General features: G+C 44.9%; 1 protein-coding gene and 1 non-coding gene across 3 annotated transcripts in view; one reads left to right on the forward strand and one right to left on the reverse strand.

The window, feature by feature from the left end:
- The window catches only part of LOC124618105 (ras-related and estrogen-regulated growth inhibitor-like), a 572,768-nt gene that overhangs the window by 43,524 nt on the left and 512,998 nt on the right, over positions 1-16,246 (forward strand). The gene's annotated exons all lie outside the window — the stretch shown is intronic.
- On the reverse strand, positions 6,787-6,861 carry Trnat-ugu. Its single transcript has one exon. It is a non-coding gene; the product is annotated as a tRNA-Thr (tRNA).

Raw genomic sequence — 16,246 nt, forward strand, 5'->3', positions numbered from 1 at the left:
GTCGTTGCAGAGTTTTAAATTCCTAAAGTTGTGGTATTGTTTTTGAATCACCCTGTATAATAATATTCTTTGGGATGAAATTTAAAAACGTGTGCCGGATTTGGACCTTTACGGCTGGCATGGTAGACGTGGACTTCGGCCGCTGCGCTACGCTCGCTCGCTTGGTTGTAACATGGATAGTGTTATAGGCATAGCAGCTACCCATAAGACTTCAATATCGATTTTCTCGGAATCGTTGCATGAAAAGTCAGCCATTGAAAAGGCCCCTCTGCAACATCCCTAAGACTCATCATAATCCGTGATTAACAGGTCAGATGCTTCCCTTGACGTCTCCGTCAATATACTCACAACTACACAGAGCACTTTTCTGACCATGACTGACACTTACCATCATATTGAGGACATCATCGTGGTCAAATAGGGAAGTGCAGCAAGCAGACTTAGCTACTATCAGCTTTTATGTTGAAACATAAGCATTTCTCGCAGTGTTTCCATACTTTTGTCCACACCGTGTCTCCTACGATACGACCTATCATAGCGCTGAATCGTCAGTCTACGCTGGGGAAGCTAGGCCAGCCCGGAAGTAGCGCAGAGGCGGAACTGAATGCACGGGAAGTGTCGGCGGCGACCACCGTCGTTCAGTGGGCACCTGGTGGGGGCAGCGGAAGGCGCATGCGTGTACACAGCACACGAGGGTGGAATAACCTCACGTAATGGGCCGGCACAGTGCCGCGCTGGGTCAGTGGACCACTGGCCGGGCGGAGAAAGCAAGCGCCAATGCGGGGATTACTGCACTGGCCCTCGTAGTCCGTGCCGATGGGTTGGCGCCGACACGCCTAAACAATGCCCACACCACCGTTCCGCGGCTGCAAATTGCCGGCCTCCGACGTCGAACCTTGCCCAAACTGTTATGATCGAAATTCCCAAATCACTGCGCCAAGCGCAGTATTTTGTTGTTTTGCATCTGAGTGCCAGCTCTCTCGCTCCGAGATTGAGCTGATCATCCGGCACCGGATGCGGCTGTACGGTCTGAAAACACGCTGGCCAGTTTCCAGTTTGGCGTGTCCCCGAGCGCTACCCGCTAGGTACAGCGGCAATTTCCTCTCGAAAGAAATACCGTTTAAAATGGTTATGTTAGGGTTTTAATATCCTGGCGCCATTAAGGTCATTGTAAGTGGCTGTTTTTTTGGGGATTATTAAGGCTAAGTGTAAGCACTTCGCTTCTTACCAGGTCATTAAGCGTTAACCCCTTTATCAGCAGCAGAAGTGGGATAACCACTCAGTTATAGCGAAGTAGCTCATTAGTTACACCTTCAAGAGTTCATTTACACGGTACATAGCAATAACGCAAAACAGGTCTGATTGAGGCTGTCATGTTACTTCCCACTGACATCTGAGGCCTTCTGCCTATTTACATATAATTATAGCACACAGCAAAAGACGTAAGTGTTGCAACAGCAATAATGCTGTTCTTTTACACTGAACATGTTTTGGGTTTCTAATCAAAATTCATCTGTTGTATAGATTCTGTCATAATATTCTCTGCGAATCATTGCAGGCACAGCTGAACTAATTTACGAAACTGTTGTGTTGGCACAAGAGCCAACACCGTGTTACTAGAGGAGGCCGAAATGCATGCGTTTTAGCTCACGCAGGCTGGCATGAGGAGGGAAGAACTATACTAACGTGAGGTCTGGAACATGACAAGGAATTAGAATTCAGAAAGCGGACGTAATTTGTTTGATACTTAACTTTAATCCACTAATGATGAACGTCGCTCTTGACGGTACATGAGTCACAATAGTATCTGGTCAGAAGACATAGTAACTGAATATGTCGCCTTCCTAGGTCGTAGCAAATGACGTAGCTGAAGGCTATGCTAAACTGTCGTCTCTGCAAATGAGAGCGTATGTAGACAGTGAACCATCGCTAGCAAAGTCGGCTGTACAACTGGGGCGAGTGCTAGGGAGTCTCTAGACTAGATCTACCGTGTGCTGGCGCTCGGTCTGCAATCACTGATAGTGGCGACACGCGGGTCCTACATATACTAACGGACCACGGCCGATTTAAAGGCTACCACCTAGCAAGTGTGGTGTCTGGCGGTGACACCACAGAAACCATTACAAAATTTTTTGAATGACATAATATTCGCCGTCGACTGTAGAAAATATTTATTTCACTACCGCAGTTTCAACCTTAAGGCCATTATTAAGTGATAATTTTGCTTCATAAGGTGTAAAACTTTAAATCCCTCCGACATATATACATGTCACTGCTTTTCTTTTCTTTTATTGTTATTTCATCCCATCGTTCCATATGGACGCGGAGGGGAAATTGGGAGGGTGGAGGGAAACGGGCGTAGTCAGCGGTACAATATCCCACTCTTCAGTCAACAGCATTTTTAAAACTTAACAAACACAAGAAAAACACATTAAGATTGTTTTTCTTTTTAAATTAGAAAAATCAAAGGCCAGCTGAAAAACGAAAATATATACATGTTAAAAACTCATGTCGGAATGGTTAATTCTTCTAAGAAAGGGCACTGAAGCACTGCAACTTAAAATCTGAAGGACCTGTACTGAGAGAGAAGTAATATACGGAAGGAGATAGCAAAAATGGTTCAAATGGCTCTGAGCACTATGGGACTCAACTGCTGAGGTCATTAGTCCCCTAGAACTTAGAACTAGTTAAACCTAACTAACCTAAGGACATCACACACATCCATGCCCGAGGCAGGATTCGAACCTGCGACCGTAGCGGTCTCGCGGTTCCAGACTGCAGCGCCAGAACCGCGCGGCCACTTCGGCCGACGGAGATAGCACGTTCCATGGGGTTGAGGGGTGTAGGTAGAAGAGATAGGGGTCTATCAAATTCCTGTCGGGTTTCCAGCTGGATCAAACTGTCATCTGAGCACAATATTTCAGCGGTGCACATGGCCGCCATCATCAGGTGAGAAAAGCTACGCTGCTCTCGCCGACAACTGGAGTCTGTTAGGTAGGAAAACTATGGACATGAATATAGGTGTTGGGGTGGATAGTGCGTAGAGGGTAAGGAGGAGTTTGATAGGTGGGTAAGGTAGTGGTACAAGAGAAAAGCGATGGGGATGGATGGAAAGGTGGAGAGAAGCGCTGATGTGGAGGTTGGGAAGAAGTAGAGGTGGTAGAAGGGACATATATCCAGGTGTATCTTATTATCTGGGAGAGGGAGTTTGTTGAAGTTTCTTTAGGACAGGATATGGATTGTGTGGAGGTGTAGACACAGTGGAACGTGTTTTAAAGGTACGGCGGACTACCGAGGTTGGTGATCGGAGGGGAGACAGTGAGGTTATTGCACTCTAGTTTGCGGACAGTATAGGAAATGCCGAAGTGTTCGATATGGCTGAGGAGAGGCGGTAATATGATGAGACGGTAAACAGGTAGAGGTTCTGTATGCCGCTAGAGGGTCTGCAGAGGCTTCTAGCACTTTGGTAAAGCGGACTTGTCACTGACTGGTATGAGTCTTTTCAATACATGAATTCAGCAAGACTAAACGAGCGCGAAGCTCCGTACTTCGAGAAATGATGTTAATTACATGAACTATTATCTGTGTTAACATCCTTAACAAAAAACAGTGAAACAAATGTTCTTACACACTGTTTACACGTGAACACGCAGTTGTGATAAAATACTGCTGCAGTTAGTGGTGAATGTGATGGGCTTTAAAAAATTCTGCGTGACTGTGTACCCCAACCGTGAGCAGTTAATTACTAAATTTCGTGAACAGAAACAGAATCGTAATACGAATGGGTTACTAATTCCGTTTATAAGACGTATCTGAGTATCAAAATCATTCAGTTTTAGGAATACACTCCTGGAAATTGAAATAAGAACACCGTGAATTCATTGTCCCAGGAAGGGGAAACTTTATTGACACATTCCTGGGGTCAGATACATCACATGATCACACTGACAGAACCACAGGCACATAGACACAGGCAACAGAGCATGCACAATGTCGGCACTAGTACAGTGTATATCCACCTTTCGCAGCAATGCAGGCTGCTATTCTCCCATGGAGACGATCGTAGAGATGCTGGATGTAGTCCTGTGGAACGGCTTGCCATGCCATTTCCACCTGGCGCCTCAGTTGGACCAGCGTTCGTGCTGGACGTGCAGACCGCGCGAGACGACGCTTCATCCAGTCCCAAACATGCTCAATGGGGGACAGATCCGGAGATCTTGCTGGCCAGGGTAGTTGACGTACACCTTCTAGAGCACGTTGGGTGGCACGGGATACATGCGGACGTGCATTGTCCTGTTGGAACAGCAAGTTCCCTTGCCGGTCTAGGAATGGTAGAACGATGGGTTCGATGACGGTTTGGATGTACCGTGCACTATTCAGTGTCCCCTCGACGATCACCAGTGGTGTACGGCCAGTGTAGGAGATCGCTCCCCACACCATGATGCCGGGTGTTGGCCCTGTGTGCCTCGGTCGTATGCAGTCCTGATTGTGGCGCTCACCTGCACGGCGCCAAACACGCATACGACCATCATTGGCACCAAGGCAGAAGCGACTCTCATCGCTGAAGACGACACGTCTCCATTCGTCCCTCCATTCACGCCTGTCGCGACACCACTGGAGGCGGGCTGCACGATGTTGGGGCGTGAGCGGAAGACGGCCTAACGGTGTGTGGGACCGTAGCCCAGCTTCATGGAGACGGTTGCGAATGGTCCTCGCCGATACCCCAGGAGCAACAGTGTCCCTAATTTGCTGGGAAGTGGCGGTGCGGTCCCCTACGGCACTGCGTAGGATCCTAGAGTCTTGGCGTGCATCCGTGCGTCGCTGCGGTCCGGTCCCAGGTCGACGGGGACGTGCACCTTCCGCCGACCACTGGCGACAACATCGATGTACTGTGGAGACCTCACGCCCCACGTGTTGAGCAATTCGGCGGTACGTCCACCCGGCCTCCCGCATGCCCACTCTACGCCCTCGCTCAAAGTCCGTCAACTGCACATACGGTTCACGTCCACGCTGTCGCGACATGCTACCAGTGTTAAAGACTGCGATGGAGCTCCGTATGCCACGGCAAACTGGCTGACACTGACGGCGGCGGTGCACAAATGCTGCGCAGCTAGCGCCATTCGACGGCCAACACCGCGGTTCCTGGTGTGTCCGCTGTGCCGTGCGTGTGATCATTGCTTGTACAGCCCTCTCGCAGTGTCCGGAGCAAGTATGGTGGGTCTGACACACCGGTGTCAATGTGTTCTTTTTTCCATTTCCCGGAGTGTATTTCCAGTCCTGAAATTGTGATAATAATCTACATATACGACATCTTTTGCTTATTAACTATGAGGATCACTGTCAGCTGTCCGACAAGTATATGGGGAACAATGTACTTTAATGGAACATTCGCAAAATTAAAACAAATACGTACAGAAGCTCATTCTTCCGCTTATTCAGTGAGTGACAGGATTCATTTGAGCAGGTGTAGCAGTTAAAGATAAAGCCGTATGGTTCAAAATGGTTCAAATGTCTCTATGCACTATAGGACAACTTAAACGTAACTAAGGACATCATTCAAACCCATGTCCGAGGCAGGACTCGAACCTGCGACCGTAGCAGCCTCGTGGTTCCGGACTGAAGCGTCTGGAACCGCTCGGTGACAGCGGCCGGCGCAGAAGTAAGGTAATCGTTATTTCTTGGACTACATATCTTTGGGTGAAGGGGGGGGGAGAGGGGGCAGTTGTTGTTTCCCTACAGGTGGCCGTAGTAAGCAATGCTAAAACGTACGGTACACTTGGTCGAAACTGCGCACGCTATTATTTGACGTTTAGCTTCGTGTAATCACATTTGTGGCCTTATCGCCACAGTGCTATATTAAATATGGTCGTATTGAAGGTGGTATGTTCTTGACTTCCTCCAACCATCAAACTCACTCAGGAGAAACTTCAGTTTAATATGAAATTCGAACCGCGGTGCAGCTCGACAGTTTTCACATCAACAGCCCCACGAGACGTGAATGAAATAATGAGTGACAGATAAAAATCACTGGATTAGCCTAGAAATCGAACCACAGATATTGTCATCTGTTGCCTAGTATTTAAAGCACTGAGACATCAACTAATTTTCAGCCCGTACTATGATACCTAGCTCCGTATGCAAGTGACGGATTCATTACACAGCTACATGTACCTGACGATGATCAACCATCGAAACTAGTCATTCCACAAACATAAATGTGCTACTAAGACGGCAAAATAAACGATAAGGTTTAAGTATCAACGCAGTTGCTGAATCTCTCACGACGAATATGTCGGCAATAGTGAAATTTAGCATTGTTTTTGTACCAAGCAGCAGTGAATTCTGCGTTCAAGGTCATTCCTCTCGCTTGCTCTTGAAGCGTTATGAAGCAATACCTGTGGGAAGTAGGCTAAAACGAGAGCGAATTCGAAATTTTGTAACATACAGCAGTCTTGATAGAAGCTGAAGGTGTCTTGAGTGAAAGATAATTACAATGGGAGCAAATAAAAGGGAGAATCAGATATGGCATCCTAGAAGTGAACTAACGCAACATTGTGTAACTCACTTGGTTTCTCTCTTGTACATAAACACTGACCGTTGTAAATATCGTGACGAAAGTCTTCTTTCTTATTACTTTTTTACTATATATGACGTTAGTATCCGTTCCCGAAAGAACGGTTACCATTAATGACCATGCAGCTTTGCTAGAATGAAATGATAATTAAATGGATTCCCTCGCTGCAAACAGGCGTTTATATACTTCAGTGGGGACATGTTGAAAATGTGTGCCCCGACCGGGACTCGAACCCGGGACCTCCTGCTTACATGGCAGACGCTCTATCCGTCTGAGCCACCGAGGGCAGAGAGGATACTGTGCCTGCAGGGACTTATCCCTTGCACGCTCCCCGTGACACCCACATTCCCAACATGTCCACACCACTACATTCGTAGTGCGCCTAATACATGTATATAAATGCCTGTTTGGAGCGAGGGTGTCCATTTAATTATCATTTCATTCTAGCAAAGCTGCATGGTCATTAATGGTAAGTGTTCTTTCGGGAACAGATACTACCGTCATATATAGTTAAAATATGGTTTCCCTGCCATTGACTTTCTTGTGCGATTGCACACGGTATGCCCGAACTCGTACGGGACTTGGTAGATTAATCTGCCACGAGTAATGAGTATGATGGGCAAACATCTATTAGGCGCACTACGAATGTAGTGGTGTGGACATGTTGGGAATGTAGGTATCACAGGGAGCGTGCAAGGGATAATTCCCTGCAGGCGCACTATCCTCTGTGCCCTCGGTGGCTCAGAGGGACAACCGCCACGGTAGCTCAGCGTGTTCGGTCAGAGGGTTAGCAACCCTCTGTAATAAAAAAACTGAGTTATTCCAACAACGAACTTCAACGGATGTCTTACGACGTCCGCCCCGAGCAGATGCAACGAACGAAAGCGAACAATATGAGATTAAAAAGAAAAAAAAAGAGATGGATAGAGCGTCTGCCATTTAAGCAGGAGGTCCCGGGTTCGAGTCCCGGTCGGGGCACACATTTTCAACATGTTCCCAGTGAAGTATATAAACGCCTGTTTGCAGCTCTTGTGTCCATTTAATTATCATTTTATTACTTTTTGATTGATGAAGAGAAAGGTGTTTCGCATTTGTTCTCAGAGGTAAGAGCATCGACAAGGACAGATACAGCGTCAGCGTCCTGTAACTACACAAATATTTCCCACGCCTCTTAGGCCTCGGGGATTTAGATGCAACGATGCTGACGGTATCATAAAATTTGTCATGTAAACTCGAATCAGTAAACCAGTTTTCCAAGGATAGATTCCTACGCTGAAATGTTGTGTAAACAGACACTCGCTACCCGTGTTTATTGTTGTTCGAGGTAATAATGAGCGCGCGTTAACGATATCGGGGTGTTGGGGAGCCTTGAGGAACAGGTTCCGGCGCGTCGCCCTCAGTCATTGGAAGTTGTCGGCCCGTGACAGCCACGTGTGGCCGCCACAGCTGCAGTCGCGTCACGAGACCAGCAAGGACGCGCATGTGCACGCTGCCGCTGTCTCACCGCCTCAGCCACCTGCTGCTTCCTCGTTAACAGTGAGACTTACACCATATAAACACGTTAAATGAGTTCTATTAAATGTCCTTGGTACGCTTCTCCCGATAACACTCTATGAAAATCCGAGATTTCGACCTGTGTCAGCCTCTATGTTGTGTTCATAGTTCCGCGTAGTCAGCGCGTACACAACTTTCCCACTAGAGCGCGCCCCGCTAAGCACAACAGCGCAGGCGCAGCGCTCGTCCGTCTCCGCACTACGAGATGGCGCTGCCATAGAGACGGACCAAATTCTGCTTCCGCCCATCCACGTATTAATATGTAACGCAGCCAATGAGATTGCTGCTAATGTAGAACCTTTCCTCCTCGCGGATCACACTAGCGCAGTGCTACCTGAACGCTCGAGGTATTATAACGAGTGTACAGACCTCCGATTAGTCAGTGTGCCTTAGTCTGCATTTGTCTGCACCTGTCTGTACCAGTCTACATTAGTCTGTACCAGTCTATAGTCAAGTTTCAGTCTGCGCCTAATAAGATTATCATATTCCTGTACATAGCCATGAAGATAAATGTATAGACAGTTTGTCAAGTATCAGAGATATGTGAGAATAAGATTAACGTACCAAGACCAAAGGAACTTCAGATTGTCAATTGTAGGTAGCATCCAGAATCAAGTTAAGTAAGGTTTATGATTGTTATTATTTTAATAAATGTGTGTGAAAATTAATCAAGTTCTGTTTAAAGTTGGTCACCGTCAATCTGCAACTCTAAGTGTGCAAGTGGTATTTCTATCGTCTGACCTAATGGCAGAAGCTAAACACGCCACGATAAGAACACGAGACATATTGCTGACACTCGCCTACTTAGTTAGAGCGACAAGTCAAATAATCTGATGTTGTGTGTACCTAAGGTCTTACAGTATGCACACCACACTCTGGACAACAGCTCTTGTCGAAGAAATAAAGGAGAGACATCTCGCCAGTAGGTTTTTTTTTCGTTTTTTGAAAAATATGTACAAATCAGCCAACCGGTTGCATAGGTTTTCTATATACCTTGACCAGGTTTCGTCACCTCTAAGGTCAGAAGGTAAGGTAATTACATGAAAAACATATCGTCAAAGATGTACAGTGATTTAAGAGCTGAGTTGCTCAAGTCATACATTAAAATATAAGACATAATGTTCATCAAAAACCAAACATTAAAACATACCACGCCGGTATTACTTATGTTTTAATGTTCGACTTTTTGAAGAACATTATGTCTTATATTTTAATGTATGATTTGAGCAACTCAGCTCTTAAATCACTGTACATCTTAGACGATATGTTCTTCATGTAATTACCTTACCTTCTGATGAAGTCACCCTTAGAGGTGACGAAACCTGGTCAAGGTATATACACTATTGGCCATTAAAATTGCTACACCACGAAGATGACGTCCTACAGACGCGAAATTTAACCGACAGGAAGAAGATGCCGTGATATGCAAATGATTAGCTTTTCAGAGCATTCACACAAGGCTGGCGCCGGTGGCGACACCTACAACGTGCTGACACGAGGAAAGTTCCCAACCGATTTCTCATACACAAACAGCAGTTGACCGGCGTTGCCAGCTGAAACGTTGTTGTGATGCCTCGTGTAAGGAGGAGAAATACGTACCATCATGTTTGCGACTTTGATAAAGGTCGGATTGTAGCCTATCACGATTGCGGTTTATCGTATCGCGACATTGCTACTCGCGCTGGTCGAGATCCAATGACAGTTAGCAGAATATGGAATCGGTGGGTTCGGGAGTGTAATACGGCACGCCGTGCTGCATCCCAACGTCCTAGTATCACTACCAGTCAAGATGGTTACACGTCTCGGTCACCTCTTGTTGGCATTGACGGCACTTCAGTTACACTTCAGATGTGTTACGACCCATGGCTCTCCTCTTCATTCGATCCCTGCTAAACCCTACATTTCAGCAGGATAATGCAGGACCGCGTGTTGTAGGTCCTGTACGGGCCTTTCTGGATACAGAAAATGTTCGACTGCTGCCCTGGCCAACACATTCTCCAGATCTCTCACTAATTGCAAACTTCTGGTCAATGGTGGCCGAGCAGCTGGCTTGTCACAATACGCCAGTCAGTACTCTTGATGATCTGTGGTATCGTGTTGAAGTTGCATGAGCAGCTGTATGTGTACACCCCATCCAAGCTCTGTTTTACTCAATACCCAGGCGTATCAAGGCCGTTATTACGGCCAGAGATGGTTGTTCTGGGTACTGATATCTAAGGATCTATGCACCCAAATTACGTGAAAATGTAATCACATGTCAGTTCTAGTATAATATATTTGTCCAATGAATACGCGTTTATCATCTGCATTTCTTCTTGGTGTAGCAATTTTAATGTCCAGTAGTGTAGAAAACCTATGCAACCGGTTGGCTGATTTTTACATATTTTTCAAATTTGTGTATATGGTTGCTGTAAACGTCAGCCATGTTGAAAGTTTTTTTTTTTTTTTGTTATCTTTCCAAGGCGTTTGGGTGTGTAGGTCATGTTTCACTATTAGAAAAACTCAACCTTATGGAACTGGCAGCTTTACGCACCACAACTGGTTTGAATCATACTTAACAAACGGAGCGCAGAAATCTGTGACGGAAAAGTAGAAAATTTTTGTGACTTGAGACAAATCGCAAAGGGTGTTCCGCAGGTTTCAACTACAGGACCGCCTTACTTCTTAATAATGTGAATGACCTTCCATTCAACAAGCAGAACTGGTACTTCTTGCAGACGGTACTAGTGTCAGAATAAATCCCATTGGAGTGAAAGCCACAGGAAAGTTCCTTAATTATGTTTTTCAAAGAATCATTAAGTTATTCTCTGGAAATGGTCTCTCCCTTAGTTTTGGAAAATCACACTATATTCAGCACCTAGCACCAAAGCTGACCATTTATTTATCTAACTAATTGTGGAGTGGAAATTAGAATACGCGTGAACAAGTTTAATAGAGAGACTAGATTCGCATTCAGTAATGCACAGAGGAGATAATACCGATATTGGCACATCAGTTTCATCTGTGTAATAAATTACTTCTGCCTCCTCCAAATGATTCTCGAGTGGTGAGGTGACTCGTGGGACAAAGCAACGAAAATCAGCTGAATTTGATGAATATTTAATTATTTCCAGAATGTGATTTTCACTCTGCAGCGGAGTGTGCGCTGATATGAAACTTCCTGGCAGATTAAAACTGTGTGCCCGACCGAGACTCGAACCCGAGTTCGAGTCTCGGTCGGGCACACAGTTTTAATCTGCCAGGAAGTTTCATTTAATTATTTATTTATCCTGGTCAAATTGGAGCCTTCAGACTTTCTCTTAAAGTCTCTCTCTCTATATATATAAAATAGTATCAAACGAATTAAAATTGATTTGAAAAGTGTTATATGGAGGTTCTGGCCTAATCTGAGAGGGTTGGTACTTAAATAGTGGCAACTATTTATTCACAACCGTTGGAAAAAGAGTTACACGTTTGTACCTGTTACTGTCCTTCAAAGTAGTCACCAGCGTTGTGTATAACCCGTGTCAGCGATGCGGAAGGCGCAGTATAGCGATTAGCAGAGCCTGTTCTGTTCAAATGGTTCAAATGGCTCTGAGCACTATGGGACTCAACTGCTGTGGTCATCAGTCCCCTAGAACTTAGAACTACTTAAACCTAACTAATCTAAGGACATCACATACACCCATGCCCGAGGCAGGATTCGAACCTGTGACCGTAGCAACAGCGCGGCTCCGGACTGGAGCGCCTAGAACCGCACGGTCACCGCGGCCGGCAGCCTGTTCTGTTGTTGGTGCGAATGAAGCGGTCTAGAGTTATGGTGATTCTCCATGTACGACTGTGATGGTGTTATCCTAACGCATTGCGTTTCTCCACGGTAGACCGTCAGTGCACAGTATTACTGTTCGTTTTCGAAGCATCACCTGCGACCAGCTTTGCGAAAGAAGCGGCGACACTTTCTGCGGAACCCACCCATCATTTTGCACGACAATGCGCGGGCGCATACAGCGCAAGCTGTGGCTGCTCTGATCGGTCGATGGGACTGGGACGTACTGTACCATCCACCATACTCCACGGACTTAAGTCCTTGTGACTTTGAATTGATTCCGAAGTTGAAGGAACCACTTCGTTGCACTCGCTTCAGAACTGTTACAGAGATTCGACATGCAGTAGACTCCTTCATTCGCACCATCAACAGAACTGGCTGTGCTAACGGTATACTACGCCTTCCACATCGCTGGCAACGGGCTGTGCACAACGTTGGTGACTACTTTGAAGGACAGTAACAGGTGAAAAGATGTAACTCTTTTGTATCGGTTTTGAATAAATAGTTACCACTATTTGTGGTCCAATGCTCGTATTATGACCTTACTGCAGCATCTATCCACATATTCATCCCAAGTGATTCAAGGATGTCAGAGTGGGAAAAAAAGGTCACGATGAACGTTTGAGGATTTAATTAATGAAACTCCCGAGACCAATGCGACTACCGAATACGATGTTTAGGAATTTAACCACAGTGTGTTGCATCACTTGCTTACATTATCCTCAGAAACTTGTGATCAGTATCAAAATCAATAAAGATACTGAAAACAGTTCGGGTTTACATCTATATCTGTAATCCGCAAGTCGCATTACGGTATGTGACGAAGTGTACACCGTGTACTACTGTCCCTTTCTCGTTTCCCTGTTCCAGTTGTCGCGAATAGTTCGCGGGAAGAGCGATTGCCGATACACCTCGGTGTTAAGTGTTGGATTAGATTATACCCGTACGGTTGCAGCCAAATTTCAAATTGGTTCAAATGGCTCTGAGCGCTGTGGGATATAGCGTCCCCAGTGCTATATTACGAAAGGACTTTAAAAACAGTATTTATAAATTGAATAATATGTTTTTATCGTGTAGCCGTAAAATAATAATCTCTCTGTCCAAGTTTCAAATGCAAAGAAATAATTTATGACAAAATGATCTAAAGAGACGACAAGATACGCTCTTTTGTTAATTTTTTAGTCGTCTTGACTTCCTTTTTTGTCTTGAGTGTGTACAGACGGACATCTTGCGAGTGCTGGCAAATGTAAGCATATTTGTATGAGTTAAGCATATAATATACTGATTTAATATTATTGTGCACTTTTAATTTCATGTCCGCCTTCCTTGAATTAACCGGCATTCAAGTAATTTACAGTCCAACAATCGCAGCGGCCGATGCAGCCAACGACGCCATTACGTGGCGATATTAACTTATAAAATTAGCGGAAGCGGAAAACTCGCCCGCTATTAACATTATATTAATTTTTCTCCACAGCCGCCCGACGTTGCAGAAAATACTTAGCTTTAAGATTCTTATTTTCAGTACCATAGCCGAGACCCAGAGCCAGGACTCCGACTACAATACAATGGTTAACGGAGGTAAGAAAAATACTCTTGCGCGTGTGTGGGCCGCAATTGTAATTAATAACTAAAGATCTTTTGCTTTAAAGGGAACTGACTAGCCGAGGAAATTAATATGAAAAGTTTATTACATTGTACAACTTATATGCTCATGTTTTAAGTTTCAGCGAGTCTAACATTCATTAACGTAACGAATAATTTGAAATTAATATTGTTAAAAAGGAGAACTTCAGGAAAGCATTTAATCGTGAAATCAAAATTAAATGGAATATCATTTTTATCAAGGCCCATCACGTAAGTCGGCAACAATCAAATAATAATAATAACAATAATAATATATATATATATATATTAAATTACGACGGCCGACGGACGCGAGAGGGACTAAACTTCTGGGGTCATCAGTCCCCTAGAACTTAGAACTACTGAAACCTAAGGACATCACACACATCCATGCTCGAGGCAGGTTTCGAACCTGCGACCGTAGCGGTCACGCGGTTCCAGACTGTAGCGCCTAGAACCGCTCGACCACCCCGGCCGGCGCAGCCAAATTTCAATGTGACAGATAATTTTGAAGCTTGCTCCAGGCTTAGTTCCACGTCAGTCGCATACCTTGCTTCGCTATCCACACATACGTGACTGACCAGCCGAACAGTAACGGAGAACGAGCTACTCGGCAGGGAAACCTGAGAAGAGAAGGCGCGCTGAGTCACACTGTCAGTATCAAATAACTGTCTGATGCCACATCTGCGAGACCGCCAAAACTAAAAAATAAAAATGTGGTACTTCTAATTCCCTCAAAAATATATGAAAAAAGAAAGAAGAAGACGTACGCCTGGTGAAACACTTGCGAGAAACAACGACAGGAGCCGGCCGAAGTGGCCGTGCGGTTAAAGGCGCTGCAGTCTGGAACCGCAAGACCGCTACGGTCGCAGGTTCGAATCCTGCCTCGGGCATGGATGTTTGTGAAGTCCTTAGGTTAGTTAGGTTTAACTAGTTCTAAGTTCTAGAGGACTAATGACCTCAGCAGTTGAGTCCCATAGTGCTCAGAGCCATTTGAACCATTTTGAACCAAAGACAGGAGAAAAATCAACTGATAAAAATAAAATTATAGCAGGCGAAATTTCACTTCTGCCATACTGCCCTTTATTAAACTCTGCCAGTTTCAGAGGCTTCATCAACCATTTTGAGACAGTAAAATTAGAACAGATGTAAACAAATGGCAACGTGAAATTGGAGTGTCTGGTTGACACCGGGATTGGCTTCATTGTTGATACTTATAAAACTGTTTTTCTCCGTTTAATAGATGTATTTCTAGCTTCTGTTAATCTCAATGTTCAACCTATTTGCAAAGGGCCTTGGTGAGCTGCTCGAATCTGCAGTTCCCTTCTGTGTACGGGTAAATATTCGGCCTCCTCAATTAGAGCACGGTTGTTAGTATACGCGTTAGTGAAGTTTATCGAAAAAAATCTTTGGGTGACACTCTCAGTTATTTAGCAGTCTACCAAAGAATCTAAATAGAACAAGATCTTGCGCGTAGGCCTACTTTAGAACACGCTTAACTGCTGTGCTGCAAATGCTGTTACGAAGCTATTTTTGAAATAAATATTAGAGTTAAGTTTCATTTGGTAGCGAGCTCGTTAGATACGACTAGATTTAATAGGAGATAGACAGTTTAAAGCTACCTTTCGAAATCCTGTATCACCTATAACTACATTGTATGTGAAAAATTAGCGGCTAAAACCGACGCTAGACCATGATGAATAGCAATCTTCCCAGACATCCGTATCTGTTGTCGAATCTCTTCCAAACATAACGCACTCCATTACGATACTGCAGAAATCCACTAACGAATCATCCATCACACATGAAAGCTTATTTCCTCAAATAGTCGTCCGCGTGGTATTAAATGTTTTTCTAAGGCCAAGAAACAACAATCGAAGTTTCCAGAATGAGATTTTCACTCTGCAGCGGAGTGTGCGCTGATATGAAACTTCCTGACAGATCAGAACTGTGTGCTGGACCGAGACTCGAACTCGGGACCTTTGCTTTTAACGGGCAAGTGCTCTACCAACTGAGCTACCCAAGCACGACTCACGCCCCGTCCTCACAGCTCTACTTCTGCCAGTACCTCGTCTCCTACCCTCCAAACTTTACAGAAGCTCTTCTGCGAACCTTTCAACAATCGAAGTTGTCTTCTCCAACGTCTATTGGAACTATGAGGAGTTGGAATTGGATTAAACGTAATAGATGCTTTAACAGGGCGTGCTGGCACCCACGGTGTTTTCTTCTCGCATTCTGTCAGAATATGTTCTGTCGCAAAATATGCGACAGAGTCAGTAGATCAGTCTTACCGCTTTTACGAAACTTGCAGCTTTCCGTTAATTGTAGCAAGTTTGTGATAAACAGAAATCAATGAATTTGTGTTATCAATAAACCTAACGAACATTTAATAATACAGTTGATTTTTAAGTTCACTGAAGTGCCTGTGAAGACGTGGACATTATCTTAAAAATGGACCCTTTTCTTACACTCCTGGAAATTGAAATAAGAACACCGTGAATTCATTGTCCCAGGAAGGGGAAACTTTATTGACACATTCCTGGTGTCAGATACATCACATGTCAGAACCACAGGCACATAGACACAGGCAACAGAGCATGCACAATGTCGGCACTAGTACAGTGTATATCCACCTTTCGCAGCAATGCAGGCTGCTATTCTCCCATGGAGACGATCGTAGAGATGCT

This window comes from Schistocerca americana, chromosome 1, assembly GCF_021461395.2.
Source record: "Schistocerca americana isolate TAMUIC-IGC-003095 chromosome 1, iqSchAmer2.1, whole genome shotgun sequence".
Classification (NCBI taxonomy): domain Eukaryota; kingdom Metazoa; phylum Arthropoda; class Insecta; order Orthoptera; family Acrididae; genus Schistocerca; species Schistocerca americana.